Source organism: Barbus barbus (assembly GCF_936440315.1).
Source record: "Barbus barbus genome assembly, chromosome: 22".
NCBI classification, from domain to species: Eukaryota; Metazoa; Chordata; class Actinopteri; order Cypriniformes; family Cyprinidae; genus Barbus; species Barbus barbus.
Genome location: NC_136750.1, coordinates 16,906,593 through 16,923,287, shown reverse-complemented (window position 1 = coordinate 16,923,287; position 16,695 = coordinate 16,906,593). Strand labels below are relative to the sequence as shown.

The 16,695-nt window shown below is 43.3% G+C and overlaps 1 protein-coding gene across 2 annotated transcripts in view; it reads left to right on the top strand.

The window, feature by feature from the left end:
• LOC306888605 (peptidyl-prolyl cis-trans isomerase FKBP8-like) overlaps positions 1 to 16,695 on the top strand; it is a 54,967-nt gene that overhangs the window by 3,178 nt on the left and 35,094 nt on the right. The window lies entirely within an intron of this gene.

The window sequence follows — 16,695 nt, the reverse complement described above, 5'->3', positions numbered from 1 at the left end:
TTTCAGCACCATTAGTCCAGTCTTCAGTGTCACATGAAGCTTCACAAATCATTCTAATATGCTGATTTTGTGTTTAAGAAACATCAACAGTTATGCTGCTTAATCATGTAAACTGTGATATATTTTTGAGGATTCCTTGCTAAATATTTTCTTTTTAATGTCTTTAATGTCATTTTTGATCAGTTTAATGCTCCCTTGCTGAATAAAACTATTACTTAGAATTATAAAACTTGCTGACCCCAAACTTTTGAACAGTAGTGTAAGTATTATTTGCATTTAGCTGACACACTTATCCAAAGCGACTTACAAATGAGGGCGATAGAAGCAATCAAAACCAACAAAAGAGCAATGATATGTTAGTGCTGTGCCAAGTCTAGGTTAGCCTAACACAATATACGTAGCAAGTTTAAAAAAAAAAAAAAAAATTATAATAAGAAAACAAGTAGATAGAATACACAAAGAATAGAGAACGGTATGTTAGAGAGTCATTTATAATAAATTAAAAGAAAATAAGTAGACTTAATAGGCAAAGAATAGAGAATGCTAGTGTTAGAGGCACTTTTTTTCTTTTTAAATAAAACAAGTAGTTTGAATAGAATTAGAATAGTGCTAAAGTTAGAGGTCAAATGTATTATATTCATAGTAGTAAAACAAAAATGACTGTATATTGTACCATTATGTATATTATGTCATGGCTAGTTGTCAAACAAACAAACAAAGAAAAATAGTCATGAAATATTAATTTAAATTTAAATTATTTCATTTTGTAACAAGAATGAGACTGGGGTGACTTAAAACAAGCACAGCATGTAGGAAACCACTTTATATATTATTAAGCAGCACATGCTCTGGAATGTGTGACATGTCAGATGATCAGGCAACCCCCATGCACATGGTGATATACAGATAAAGAAGAAGTATTGTACATAATGATACAGATATATATATATGTGTTGGTAAGATTTTTTTTGTCTTTGATAGAAGTCTTGTGTGCTGAATTTATTTGATTATCAAATATTGTTCAAATTTAATTTTCAGCAGCCATTACTCCAGTCTTCAGTGACACATGATCCTTCAGAAATCATTATAATATGCTGATTTGGTTCTCAAGAAAGAAACACTCCTTATTACCAATTCTTTTTTTTATTTTTTTTTTAATTCATTGATGAATAGAAAGTTCAAAAGAACAGTATTTATTTTAAATATATTTAAAAATATATATATATTAAGGCACACTTGCTGATTAAAAAATGTAAATTTTAATTAATAAATAAATGTTAATTAATAAATAAATAATCTATTACTGACCCTAAACTTTTGAATGTAGTATATTGGAAATAATATACATATGTATATAAACATTTATACTGTGCATTAGATATTTTGGTAACACTTTACATAAAACCTTTATTTATAATGCATTATAAAAGACGTTTTAATGCATTAATTATGCCTTGTAATGCGCCTTATAATGCATTGTACAATTTCATAATTGTAACAACAGTTAATACATTATAACACTGTATCAAATCATTGTTACACTAAACATTTTAAATTCGGTTATAATTATTTATGACAAGATATGATGTATTACAATGCACATTATGAATAATTATAAGGCATTGTACCTTTTAATAACCCTTTATAATGCATTATACACAAAGGCTTTAAGTAAAGTGTTAACACTATATTATGCTGTTTTTTTAATATATTTTAAAACACTTTAAAAATTTAGTAAGTTAAATAGGTTAGTACTGATATAAATGGATTTCATTTTCAATGCGTTTATATTCACGTTCACCAAGTAAACCCATGCATATAGATAAGCAGTTATCGGTCATGTGTTTTTGAAAAAACGTTCCAGAGTTTGTGATTTTTCAACTTAAAATCAATTGCACTGGTAACCATGTGCTCTTCCCAGTTCAAAGTGCCTTCAGTTCATTGCAATGTGACTTCTGTGAATACGTCTTCAGATTTGTTATTAGTTCAATCGATATGCAGCTGCATTTACTGAGTTGATATATATGTGTATATATGCATGTGTGTGTGTGCAGTGAGGGCTCAGGAGTGATTGTTAGCTTTGGCTTGTAGCAGTGCAGATACATGGGCTAAAGGGACATGCTCCTGTGTGATTCTCTCTCTTTGGCCCTGTTATGAGTGGCGTCCACTGGGATTTGGCAGTCGTGAGAGGCAGACTGATCCGCAGTTAATGGTTGTTTTGATGCTACTGATTAGGACTGTGAGCGGCAAACTTAAATTTAGGCCTGGCCCTAAGGTAGACCTCACAGGCTTCTTGCCAGCAGTTAAAAGGAAGACAGCAAAGCCACTGTGACAACATCTCGTCCCATGGCACTGAATAAGTACAAAGCACACACACATAAGCATACACACGCACTTACACACTCATATTGCTACCCTAAAAAGCAGCTGCGTTTAGCCAAGGTGCTAAAAGCAAACCTATGTTTCAGCTTCACAATACACTCCTACTATTATAAACAACCCTGTTAGATATTCGAGAACAGCCTGATAAAGGCTCCTTTGACAAGGAACTCAAAAAACATCACCTCCAACATGTTTTCCTTATTTGACAACTGTCACGGCTTGTCAAAGTGGCAGTACGGCAGATGGAGGGGGTGGAAAGCGGCTGAGAGGAAGCTACTGATGGAAGAAGGGAGGGAGGAAGAGAGAAAAAAGGAAGAGTTAAAAGGAGCCCGAGAGAAAATCTCATTTAGTTTCTCTCCAGTGGCTGTGGCATGTATTGACTGAGCCCTGTCGGTAGCCTGTTACAGACAGCACTGTCTCCACCAAGAGCACTTCACAGCTTTTTGTTGGAGCCGACTGCAGACAGACTGATTCAGCTGACTGTGATTGGAGTCGCAGTGTTGAGTGGGTGATAGTTTTTTTCTTTTCGTCTCTAATGCATGCATCAGTGGCTTATTAGTTATGGAACAGCAGGTGACTATTTTTTCGTTCATAGATCAAGGTTAAAGCACATCCATCTCAAAGAAGATCAAAATGCTGCAGGTATTTTCCAAGTGTATCAAGATATCAGACATACCCTTGCCAGTAGACATACAAATAAAATGTATCTGTGAAACAATACATCAATATTAAGATCAACAATTTTACACACACAAAAAAGTGTTGTTATTGTTAATTTTAAAAAAAGTATTACAAATTACGTTCAGCAATTGAAATAGATTTAAATAAAATAAATATATTTAAATTAAACCTAACTTAACTTAAACTTAACTTAAAGTAAACAAAAGGTAGAAATGCTGCCCTGGCAACTAACTGATACACACTGACACACACACACACACACACAGATATATATAAGTAATACTACAATAACACTGACATTACAGTATCATAAGCAGGGCTCTCTTTTGTTCTGTAGGGCAAGTAGTTTTTCAATTTTTTGTGGCAGCACTAAAAAGATTGACTGATTCATTGATTTCATATTTATTTATTAAACATTTGTTAAATAAAATATATATTTATAAAATATTTTATGTATATGTTATGTATTTATTACATGTTTAGTTTCCTTACAAAATGTTTTTTTTGTAAATATTTATTTACTAATTTATTGCAGCAAGCTGCATAGCTATAAATTCATTAAAAAAAATGTTTAGTGGAAAACAATGGCATATGATGCTAAACATTACTGATGTTTATTGACACTCTTACTTATGCTTTCAAGACAATCACAACTCATTTTTGCAACATTGGCCCAAAAAGGCAAGTGACAGTTCTGTCAACTAGCCTGAAACTCATCCGGTTCTCCATTCTTTTTCTTGAACCCTGGTGTAATTGGTCTGTATTATAATACAGCTTCAGTATGGGCCAACGATAATCTAAGTAATGCCATGGAAACCTTTAAATTCCTGTTTATTGTTTTATACAGGAAAACAATTTTTTATTTACCATTCTGAAGCAGATAGCAGAGAAGATTATATGTTTACCCCTTACACCTAAGAAAAAGTTCTGCTAGTGTTTGTTGAAAAGCCCACCAATCACATTTAGTTAGTTTTGACTCACCGCCACCATTTAATTTATGTTTGGTATTTGCATAGAATATGCCAAAGACAACGATGATACAGAAATCCCAGACAGCTTTTAAAAATGCTCCTAATGTAAATGACTCACCCATTTTGCTGGAAAACACTATAGTAGATCACCGCTCACCCACTCATCCTCCGTCACACAAACACACACTGTTTGCTTTCTCACTGACACACACTAAAAACACACATAGATAGACAAACACACCCCTCATTGTGAACCCTGCACTTATCTTATTCTCTCTCACAAGCTATTATCTGTATGCTTGCCGGAGTCCAACATCCCCGACAGATAAACATGCTGGACAAGAGCAAATAACAAATTAATGTGTGAGCCGAGTACAAAAGTTCGCAAGCTAAACAGCACGGTGTGCGTGTGTTATGGCAGAAACACAATGCTGTCTTTTCCAGCATGTGCAGCGATGAGTACCGAATCCCTGTTGGTCTTGGCGGAGAGACTCAATGAGCCATGCAAGAGAGGAAAGTGTATATTTACTCGGAGATCGAGACATGTCGTAAAATTTTATGAACAAACCCCAGATGGCATGGGATGAACTGGAGTGGATCACTAACAAGAATATCAAGCTGAAATTGTCTCATAAAAACTGGTTGCGTTCATCTTAAAAGCAAAACCCAGTCCCTAAATGACCCCTAACAAGGCCCAGTGCTCACTGATGTGAAATTTAGTAAGCAAAGCAAATATGCAGCCATAGTGGATATCTTAGTTTCAACATAAGGAGAACCAAAGGTCACTGGACACCTTACCCATTATGGGTTTTTCAGGGAAAAACTGTAGTTAATCACATAAAATGCAAAACAAATCCTACCCATATATCAAGGGGTGGTAAATTACAAGTTAGCTTGGAATAAACGGTAACTTTAACGTGCGGCTCACTCATCTTGATTTAAAGCAATGTTCTAGATTAAATTACGGTTAAAGTGATACTCCACCTAAAAATGAAAATACTCTCATCGTGACATGCCAGATGTATATGAATTTCTTTCTTCAGGTGAACACAAATAGATTTTTGAGAGATAATCCATCTCTGCGAGTCTGTATAATGCAATTGAATCAGTCCCTCAAAGTTGACGCTTCAAAAACTACGCAAAACAAACGTGACAGTAATCCATATGACCTAAGTTGATGAATCATTGTCTTCTGAAATGATAGGCATGTGTGAGAAAAATAATAATACTTTAAATAAATCATCGCTTCTGGACAACTGTTATATGTGCATTAACATAAACAGCAGCATATTGTGCACACTGTGGTCCTCTGTGCTTACGCATCACTTCTTGTGCAAGTTTTACAACATTCATAAATTAAAAAAAAAAAAATTTGCGTAAGACTTCTCTTGTGATGCATGCAGAAGAATGTAAGTGTTTTTATAAAATAATAAGGTTCAAATTTCTGTTTTTAAATTCTCAAAGAAATTCCCCATTATTTCCATTGTGTCTCATTAGCTGGATTTCCATTACAGATTTGCGCACAACTTTTGCCATATTTCATAAATGTCGATAAAAACCTATTGCAAATTGAAGGTGTTTCCATTAACTGATGTTATGCGACTAAAACGTCATTTTTTCTTCTCGCGATAAGTCATGGCGATGGATGTTTGTAGGTTTACATATATTATTTTTAATCGAAGGAGACGTATACGTGTATCTTTAGTGAAGCAGCTCAGAGAGTCGCTTCTGGGACGCTTCTGAAATGTGACCGTGTCGGAGCTGTAATACGCTGCAGACTTGTGCAGTGTAAATAAGGGATTGTTCCGGCCATGTATGAGGTGTTTCTTGGATGTTATAGTACATTAGTTGTCTATATTATATATATATATTTATTATATTGTGTTTTTGCTGCTTTGTACATTGCCTATTTGGATATTTGTATTTTATTATCTGTGTCCTGTCCTGTTGCTGTCTTTCTGTTGCACTGTGGAGCTTCTGTCACTACAACAAATTCCTTGTATGTGTAAACATACTTGGCCAATAAAACTCATTCTGATTCTGATTAAAGAATGATCATGTGACTTATGTGACCTGTAAATCTGGGAAAAAAATTCCATTGCAGTTTTGTGATATAATCCTTTTTTGAATTGCCTGAAAAACAACCTCATGTGAGCATAAAAACTGTGATATTGGAGTTTTTGCAAAATTGACGTGTTTCTATTAGGTTTATTTTTAATTTGATATTTCAATTTACAATCTGAAGGGTAATGGAAACGCAGCTACTGTAACCTTGATATTTGCTTTATGTGTGGTAATCAACATAGCACAAATTATGCTGTCGTTTGAGCTTAAGGGTATAGTTCACCCAAAAATTTAATTATCATAATTTACTCACCCTCAAGGTGTTCAAACACTGTGGAAGTCAATGGCTACCATCAACTGTTTGGTTGCCTACATTTTCTATTTTGTGTTCAACAGAAGAAAGAAAGAAACTCATATAGGGTTGGAACAACAATTGTGACAATAAGTGACAATTTTCATTTTTGGCTTAACTATCCCTTTAACTGGTATTGAACATAAAAAAAAAAAAAATATTCAAAAGCTGATTGTTTAATACAGACACGAGATGAGGGTGTAAACTCAAATAACAGTCTTTAATGACTCCAAACAAGGCAGGGCAAGACAAGGCAAGGTAGACACAGACTTATACACCGGGGAGTAACGAGTAGACCAGACCCAAACTAACTGAAAAGTTAGGACTATAAATACACAGGATAATCATATATAAAAACAAACACAGCTGGACAAGAATTAACTAATCACACTTAACAAGGACAGGAAACAAACTAAATATGGAAGCATGAGGCAGGAACACAACGCCATAACAATTCCACCGGGGGCGCTCTGGAACAGACAGATCGGAGGCCATGGCGGAACTTGGAGCTAAGGGGGCCATGGCGGTGCAGGGAGCTCCGGAAGCCATGGCGGAGCAAGGGGCTCAGGAGGCCATGGCGGGTGGTCCTTGTGGCCGTTGCCTCTTTCCACTCGGCCCGGCCACTACAGCTGGAACCCTTCTACCCAACCCAAAAAAATCCATGGGGCAGCTACAGGGTATCAGGAGCCCTCCGGGGCTAGACAAAACAGGACTGCCCACAGGAACAGGAAGCCTTCCTGGGCTAGGCTTGGAAGAGGAGGATTCTTCTGGGCATGACAAGGAGTCAGGGGCCCCTCACAGGGTCCCTCAGCAACCGCTTCCACCTCAGCGACAGGAGAGGCCCCCGACGAGTCTCCGTGGACAAGACCGACATGACAAGGTGAATTTTTTTTTCCTGTAGGCACAACAAGACTTGAAAACCATGACTCTGGGGACATGGCATGGCACTCCTGGCCGTGATGTGGACTGGATCCATTGGACCTGGGCTTGGATTAGCCGCGGACGGTGACGTCGATCTCCCACAAACGGTGGGATTGGATGAACCGCGGATGGCAGTGGATTTGAGGGACTCGCGGCGATCCCGCCGAACTCCCACGCTTTGATGTCGCAGGCTAGGGCGGAAGGACAAGCGGAATCTTTATTTTTCAGAACGCATTGTGAATTTATCTAATAATTATGACTTTCTCAACAAATTTATTTTTATATCTCACAATCGCAACTTTTTGATTTTATGGTAACACAACAATGCATTAGCTAAAATGAGCTAACTTGTTCATTTTGCAGAGCATTTACTAATGTTAAGAAATGCACATTTGATTTAAAAAAATGTGTATTATTAATAGTTGAAATTAATATTAAGGGGATAGTTCACCCTCTGAAACTAACCAAATCAAACAAAAGAAGACATTTTCAAGAATGTCGTTAACCAAACAAATGACAGTAGCCATTGACTTAGTATTTGTTTTCCATAGCATAGAAGTCGGTGGCTACTTTCAACTGTTTGTTTACATACATTATTCAAATTATCTTCTTTTGTGTTTAACAGCTGTAAGAAATGTATACAGGTTTAGAACAACTTGAGAGTGAGTAAATGTTGACAATTAATTTTTTTTTTTTGTGGTGAACTTTCCCTTTAAGATTATTAACTGTTGTGAAAGTATTGTTTATTGTTAATCAATGCTAACTAATGTGCTTACCTAATGTTAACAAATCAAATCTTATTGTGAAGCGTTACCTATCTGTCTTGCAATTGCAACTTTACATACACTGTATCACAGTGACTATAAACTTAACAATTTGAATATATTTCTTATTTTAAACTTTTTTATTATTTTTAATAAAACGTCTCGGTTACGTATGTAACCCTCGTTCCCTGAAGGAGGGAACGGAGATGTCAGAGAGACCAATCCACTACGAGTGTATCTAAACGAGCCAATGCACATTGGCATGCAATTATTGCATCCAGCTGCCACTGATCACAGCGTGAGTATAAGTAGGCAGCAGGTGCAGCGCATATTCAGGTTTTCGCTTCGGAGCCGAGCTGATGACCCGGCCACATAGCGGTGGTACAGCAGCCGTGGCGATGTGACGTCTCCGTTCTCTCCTTCAAGGAACGAGGGCTACATATGTAACTGAGACATTCCCTTTCAGTCTGTCACTCCGAGTCACGTCAGGTGACCAACGAATTGGGATCCCTACCAAAGGGCCAAGGACACTGCCCCTTCCAGTGTCCTGTGGAAGCCTCCTGCGCCCCTACTTTTTGGCGCAGGTCAGGGCTTACCACAAGAAGACCAGTTACTGTTGCTATGGCACTACCCACTCAGTAAGACTGGATAACACTGGGAAACGTACCCGTTAACTTGGAACCAAAACGCTGCGGAAGCCCACCCTTCCCGAAGGAGGTTCAGAAGCACTTATGCATATGAACAACCATTTAGGTGCATATGGAAGATTAGGGGTGATTGTCTGCCGGGGCTACACAGGCTCTGAGGCTATACCGTGGACTTTACACATATGAGATCCACTTAGGTCTCTACATATGGACCCCAGCCCTCTACCGGTTCTCACGGATTCATTGAGTGAGCCGCTCCACCACGTCTGGCTGCCGAGGGGACGGGGGAGCTCAACGGGGTCTACATTACGGACTCTCTGGAACAGTTTTAGCAAGCCGACCCGAAAACGGAGCCTCTCAGTGCTTCTACCCGTTTGAGGTGAGAACACAGGAGGAAACCGGTTCCACATAAAGGCTATAGAATCTAGCGAACGTGTTAGGGGTCGCCCAGCCCACAGCTCTACAAATATCTGCCAGCGAGGCGCCACGAGTCAACGCCCAGGAGGATGCAACACTTCTAGTAGAGTGGGCTCTCAAGCTGAACGGGCAGGGCACACCCTGTGCCTGATAAGCCAGGGTGATGGCGTCCATTATCCAGTGGGCCATCCTCTGCTTGGAGACGGCATTCCCCTTCTGCCGGTCTCCGTGACAGACAAAGAGCTGGTCTGAGGTCCTGAAGCTTCACGTCCTATCAACGTAGCATCTCAATGCTCGGACGGGACAAAGCAAAGCTAGGGCTGGGTCTGACTCCTCTGAGGGCAGCGCTTGCAGGTTCCCCACCTGGTCCCTGAAGGGAGTAGTGGTAACCTTAGCCAGGCTGGGGCCTCAGGATTGCCTGGGAGTCAGCTGGCCCAAACTCTAGGCACGAATCGTCCACGGTGTCGTGGTTGGCAGCAATTGCAGCCACATAGACTTTAAGGGTGGATGGAGCCTTAGCTCCAACCCCTGCTGCAAGAAGGACAGTACGACTCTGATCGGGCACTTACGCGGGTCTTCTCGATGAGAAGAACACCATTCGATGAACAAGTTCCACTTCAAGGCATAAGCATGTCTTGTAGACGGTGCTTTTGCTGAAGTGATGGTGTCAACTACGTCTTGGGGTAGGTCACCTACAACCTCCGTGTCCCGTCCAGGGACCAGACATGTAGTTTCCAGAGGTCTGGACACGGGTGCCATAAGGTGCCCCGTCTCTGAGTCATCTGCCAAGGAGGGGCTGTCATGAGGAGCATCAGTTCTGGGAACCAAGTCCGAGTGGGCCAGTACGGCGCCACGAGCAGTACCTGCTCCTCGTCCTCCCTGATCTTGCACAGTGTCTGTGCGAGAAGGCTCACTGGGGGAAACCCATACTTGCAAAGGCCCCGCGGCCAGCTGTGTGCCAGTGCGTCCGTGCCGAGTGTTCCCTTGGAGAGGGAGTAAAACAACTGGCAATGAGAGGTCTCTAGAGATGCAAACAGGCCAACTGCACGGGTCTGAAACATCTCCAAATCAGCTGGACCATCTGGGGATGGAGTCTCCACTCTCCGGGGAGCACAGCTCGGGACAGCTCGTCGGCTGCCCGGTTGAGCAAGCCCGGAATGTGAATGGCACGAAGCGACCTCAGATGCTTCTGACTCCAGAGGAGGAGGTGGCGGGCGAGTTGCGACATGCGACGGGAGCGTAGACCACCTTGTCGGTTGATGTATGCAACGGTCGCAGTGTTGTCCGTGCGGACCAGTACGTGCTTGCCTCGCAAGTGCGTCTTGTGTGTACTGCCAGCAACTCTAGGCAATTTATGTGCCAGTGCAGTTCGGGGCCCGTCCAAACCCCCAATACTGCAAGCCCGTCGAGCGTGGCCCCCCAGCCGGTGGTAGAGGCATCCGTGTAAACCACAGCATGCCTGGAGACCTGTTCCAGAGGCACTCCTGTCCGGAGAAACGAGAGGTCTGACCACGGGGTGAAGGTTTGGCGGCAGGCTGGTGTGACTCAGTGCCGCATTGCCACGCCCACCTCGGGAGCCATGGAGCGAGTGTTGAAGCGGTCTCATATGAAGCAGCCCCAGCGGGCGTGACTGCCGCCGTAGCTGCCATATGCCCCAGGAGCCTCTGAAATTGTTTCAGTGGGACCGCTGTCCTGCTCTTGAATGTATTCAAGCAGTTCAACACCGACTGAGCACGTTCCTGCATGAGGCGTGCTGTCTGATCGACCGAATCCAACTCCATACCGAGAAAAGAGATCATCTGCGTCTAGGAGAGTTTGTTCTTTTCCCAGTTGACCCGAAGGTCCAACTGGCTGAGGTGCGAGAGCACCAAGTCCCTGTGTTCACACAACTGGTCCTGAGACTGAGCCAGTATGAGCCAGTCGTCGAGGTAGTTGAGAATTCAAACGTCCTGTTCTCTCAGGGGAACAAGGGCTGCCTCCGCAGCTTTCGTGAAGACACGGGGCGACAGGGACAGCCCGAAGGGTCGCCCGTCTCAGGGCCTCTTGCTCTTCCGCTTGCCACCAGGTTTGGCGGGGACCTGGACGGGCGGGGCGGCTACCCTGCGACCGGCTCCATGGCGCTGCTACGTTTGCTTCGCGGGAGCGGGGGCAGCGGCAGGGGGTGAGTAGACTGAGGCGCTGCCGCCGGCAGCCAGGTGGAGGCAGCAGCTGCACGCCGGGGCAGGATGTGCCTGATGGCCTCAGTCTGCTTCTGTGCAGCGGAGTACTGCTGGGCGAAGTTCTCCACTGTGCCACTGAAAAGGCCGGTCTGGGACACGGGGCATTCAAGAACCGCATCTTGTCAGACTCCCTCATGTTGGCCAGACACAGCCAGAGATGGCGTTCCTGGACTACCATAGTGGACATCGCAGAGACCTTCGTCGCTCGTAACACGAGGTCAGTAGCGGTACGAAGCTCTCTGAGAACTTCTGGGTCATGCCCACTCTTGTGCAGGTCTTTCAGTGCCTTGGCCTGATGAACCTGCAACAACGCCATAGCGTGTAGGGCGGAACCAGCTTTCCCACAGGCCGAATAAGCACTGCCGGTCAGGGCCGACCAGTACCTACAGGCCCGGGAGGGGAGCGACGGATTCCCACGCCAGGTGGCAGCGTTATTTGGATACAATTGCATCGCAACCGACCGCTCCACCAGCGGGATCTCCGTATACCCCCGCGCTGCCCCACCGTCGAGGGTAGTGAGGGAGGACGAGCCACCGGGACGATTTCGGGCAGTCAAAGGTGCCGTCCACGATCCAGTGAGCTCATCATGCACCTCCGGAAAGAAATGTACCGGGGTGGGGCCCTGAGAACCAGCGCGAGCCACCCCGAGAAACCAATCGTCCAACCTTGAGGGTTCAGGATGCGGTGGAGGTTTCAACTTGAGCCCGACCCTCTCGGACAAATTGAGTCCTTGATTATTTTAACAGCTCTATTTTTGCAGCGTTTGAGGTAGATGTCCTCCAGAGAGGGGAGAGCAGACCCTGAGATGCGCTCAGCTAAGCGCACAACTCTCTGTAGTGCTTTGCAGTCGTGATTGGAGCTGTTTCCATACCACACTGAGTCAATACAATATATGGTCCCTGAATAGAAAGTTTTCAGGATTGCTGGTGAGACCCTGAATTTCCTCAGCTGTCGCAGATGGTACAGTCTTTGCCTGGCTTTCTTAACCTGTGTTTGGATGTGTGTAGTCCAAGTCAGGTTCTCGGAGATGTTTACACCGAGGTACTTGAAGTTGCTCACCCTCTCCACAGGTGTCCCACTGATCATAAGAGGAGTGTAGGGCTGCTGCTGTCTCTTCCTAAAGTCCATGATCAGCTCTTTAGTTTTGCTCGCATTCAGAGAGAGACAGTTGTCCTGGCACCATGATGTGAGTCTCTCTACCTCGTCCAAGTATGCGGTCTCATCGTTGTTGGAGATGAGGCCCAGAACCACAGTATCATCAGCGAATTTGACAATAGATGTGGAGCTGTGAGAAGACACGCAGTCATGCGTGTAGAGAGAGTAAAGCAGGGGACTCAGGACACAGCCCTGTGGGGCTCCTACGTTCAGGGTGATGGAGTTTGAGGTGAACTGGCCAACTTTCACCACTTGAGGTCTGCCGGTGAGGAAGTCTTGAATCCAGTCACAGAGTGAGGAGTTTAGGCCGAGGTTTGTGAGTTTAGAAGCCAGCTTGATGGGGACTATAGTGTTGAAAGCTGAGCTATAATCAATGAATAGCAGCCTTACATAATTCCCATTGTTGCTGTCCATGTGTGTGAGCGAAGGGTGGAGGACGTGAGAGATGGCATCGTCCGTAGATCTGTTTGGGCGATAGGCAAACTGAAGAGGGTCCATAGTATCAGGGATGGAAGAGCAGATGTGGCTCTTTACAAGTGTCTCAAAAACCTTCATGACTATAGATGTGAGGGCAACTGGGTGATAGTCATTCAGGAAAGAGGGTTTATTGTTCTTTGGCACAGGGATAATGATGGATTTTTTAAATGCGGTGGGAACCACGGTGGTAGCAAGGGACTCATTAAAGAAGGAAGTGAACAAACCAGCAAGCTGATCGGCGCAGGACCTCAGAACACGGCCGGTTATCTCATCAGGTCCGGCTACTTTCCTGACGTTCACTTTCTTTAGCGCCCTCCGAACCTCATCCTCCGATACGGTGATTACAGGATCATCGCTGCTCTGCCTGCTGCTTCCTGACGCGCTGGGCGGCAGAGACACGCCGCTGCCGTTGCCATCGAAGCGGCCGAAGAAGGTGTTTAACTTGTCGGCCAGCAACGGATCTGCTCTCACCTCCGCGGAGGATTTGTTTCCAAAGGCACAGATGGTCCTCAGTCCCTGCCACATCCGTCGAGAGTCATTGAGCTGGAAATGAGACTCAATTCTCTCTCTGTATCTGTGTTTAGCGGCTCTTACTGCGCGTCGGAGAGCATAGCACGATGCTTTGTACTCGCTCATATTCCCGGTCAGAAGAGCCTCATTGTAAGCGGCAGTGCGTGTGTTAACCGCAGCACGGATTGATCTTTCCACCCACGGTTTCTGGTTGGAGAATGTCCTTATCGTTATTGTTTCTGTAGCTTGTTCGGTTAGCGTGTTTACAAAGCTCAATGCTACATCCGTGAACTCGCTGACGTCAGAAGAACTCGCCCGGAACATGTCCCAGTCGACGTCATCAAGCGCCGCCTGCAGCATAGCCTCTGAGTGGGAGGACCAGCGCGTCACTACTCTCTGCACCGGAGGTTCCTGAACGAGCCTTTGTTTGTATCCCGGTGTTAGAAAAATGGCGGCATGGTCCGATTTGCCAAAAGCCGGTAGTGAGCGGGCTTTGTAGGCATCCTTGAACTGAGTGTAGCAATGATCCAGTGTGTTTGGTCCTCTAGTTGGACAGGATACATGTTGATGAAAGGTCGGCATGACCTGCTTGAGGTTGGCTTTGTTAAAGTCCCCCGTGATGATGAAGGCAGCGTCAGGATGTTTGTTGATGTAGCCGCTTAGCACATCGTGAAGTTTAGACAAAGCCAAGCCGGTCTCCGCCTGTGGTGGAATGTACACAGCAGTAACTATGATCGATGAAAACTCCCGGGGCAGATAAAATGGGCGGCAAGTAATGGAAAGATGTTCCAGATGAGGCGAGCATGAACGCGACAGAATGGAGATATTCCTGGGATCACCCCATTTCTTGTTAATCATGAAACACACTCCTCCACCCCTGGATTTACCGGCCTCTGCTGTTCTGTCCATCCGAAAAACAGAGAAGTTCTCACTGGGCATTACAGCAGTATCCGGGATCAAGGACGAAAGCCACGTTTCTGACAAACAAAGGATGTTGCAGTCCCTTATGTCCCGTTGGAAACTAATCCTGGCTCTAAAATAGTCCATCTTATTCTCCAAGGATTGGACATTTGCGAGTAGAATGCTCGGGAGAGGAGGACAGTGAGCCCTTTTCCTGAGTCTCTCTCGAATTCCAGCGCATTTCCCGCGGTGTTTCTTGATCCGTCGCCTCGGGGGGTTATTGTTTGTCTCCGCGTTCCGAAGAATCTCCAGAGGCCATGAAGGATTCCTGGATAAAGTGTCCTGAAACAGGTTGGTGTAGCGGTTTCCAATGTCCAAAAGCATTTCTATGTTGTAGGTGATCAGAATAAAATGTGTAAAAAGAGAAAGTAAAAGTAAGTAAAAAAGTAAGTTAAAGCAAAATCTCAGAAGAGCGGCCCGAACAGCATCCGAACACAGCGGCGCCATTTTGTAGTGAAAACTGAACAATGAGATCCCAATTTGTCGGTCACCCAACGTGACTTGGAGTGACCGACTGAAAGGGAACAATGTTTTATTTTTAACTCTAAGGTGGAACATACTCATCTGTATATGTATGTGTATTAAGTGGTTAATAAGTGAGCTGTGGGAATGTGACACTATTTTACTAATGCATCGTAGTATGTGTGTGTGTCTCAGAGAGAGAACTTGTGTGGATGCATGACTCACGGTGAGTGACCAATCACTGCTGACGTTCAACCCAGGAGCTAAACTCTATTGTTATGAAGAGCTTTTTGTCATGAGAATACTGTCAGTAAGCCTATTGGCCCAACCTTGATGCAAATGTGTGTTTCTTTCTTATCTTGACTCATTTGCGTCAATTAGCTTCTATGATTTGCAAGCAATGCTTCAGCCAATCAAGTTTTCCTGCATGCTTGCCCTCCCTATATATCATAGAGAGACAACCACAAATATGAGATATGGTTAAAATGCATGCAAATATGAGAGGAAATGCTGTCACTCAGTGTAATGTGTAGTTTTGGGAACATTCCCACAGCAGGTTCACGATAAGAGCTATAGCAGTCATGTGATTTCAGAGATTAAGACGGTCAAACCTCTAGCTGGAACTCTTGTAGCAAAGTGAATCAGAGCCACTCCCAGCTGTCATGCTGCAGAGTCAGGCCAGACACACACACACACGCACACACACAGACACAAGCCAAAATTCAGGTAGAAATGTTCATGCATGCCTGAAAACACACCCACAAACAGTGAAATCGGATTCATTGGAACTTGGGTGGTGGTCAGTGAAGCATTGCTTAGATCATTAACCTTCAAATTAATAAGTATTTACTTACAGCAGTCTTTATAACAAACATTTTTTTTTTTTGCCAAAAAAGAAAAACCAAAATCCTTTTTTCCAAATTCTTCAAGAATGGTGCAATCATAGCACATTAATATGCGTTCCTTTGTGAACTGATTAGTTTACGACTAAGAGTACAGTCATGCCTGTTCATCTTACAAAGCCAGACTTTTGACTATCAGCATAAATTTGTTCTAGCTTGCAACTTATTCTGGTCTATAATTGGCCACCTACATAGGAAAGATCTATGCTGATAAGAAACGTGACCAATGACTGTTAGTTTAGTTTTAATATGCCAAGGCCGAAAATGCTCAAACACTTTCACAGCAACATCTGTATATGATAGGCTGCATTGAAAACAGAGAAGATTAGAAATTAGTTTGTACTTTGTAATCAGCATTACTGTCCATCCTAATGTAATATGTGCAAATTATTTTACCATTAAAAAGATTGTGGGGTTATTGATTGATTTGGAAAGATTCTTTTTCATGCTCACTTGGTTGCATTTATGTAATCGAAATTACAGTAAAATAGTAACATTCTGAAATATAATTACATATAAGTCTAAGTGGACGGCCATGACATGTGGAGTCCCACAAGGCTCAATTCTTGCACCACTCTTGTTTAACCTGTATATGCTCCCACTAAGTCAGATAATGAGGAAGAACCAAATTGCCTATCACAGCTATGCTGATGATACCCAGATTTACCTAGCCTTATCTCCAAATGACTACAGCCCCATTGACTCCCTCTGCCAATGCATTGATGAAATTAACAGTTGGATGTGCCAGAACTTTCTTCAGTTAAACAAGGAGAAAACTGAAATCATTGCATTTGGAAAGAAAGATGAAGTT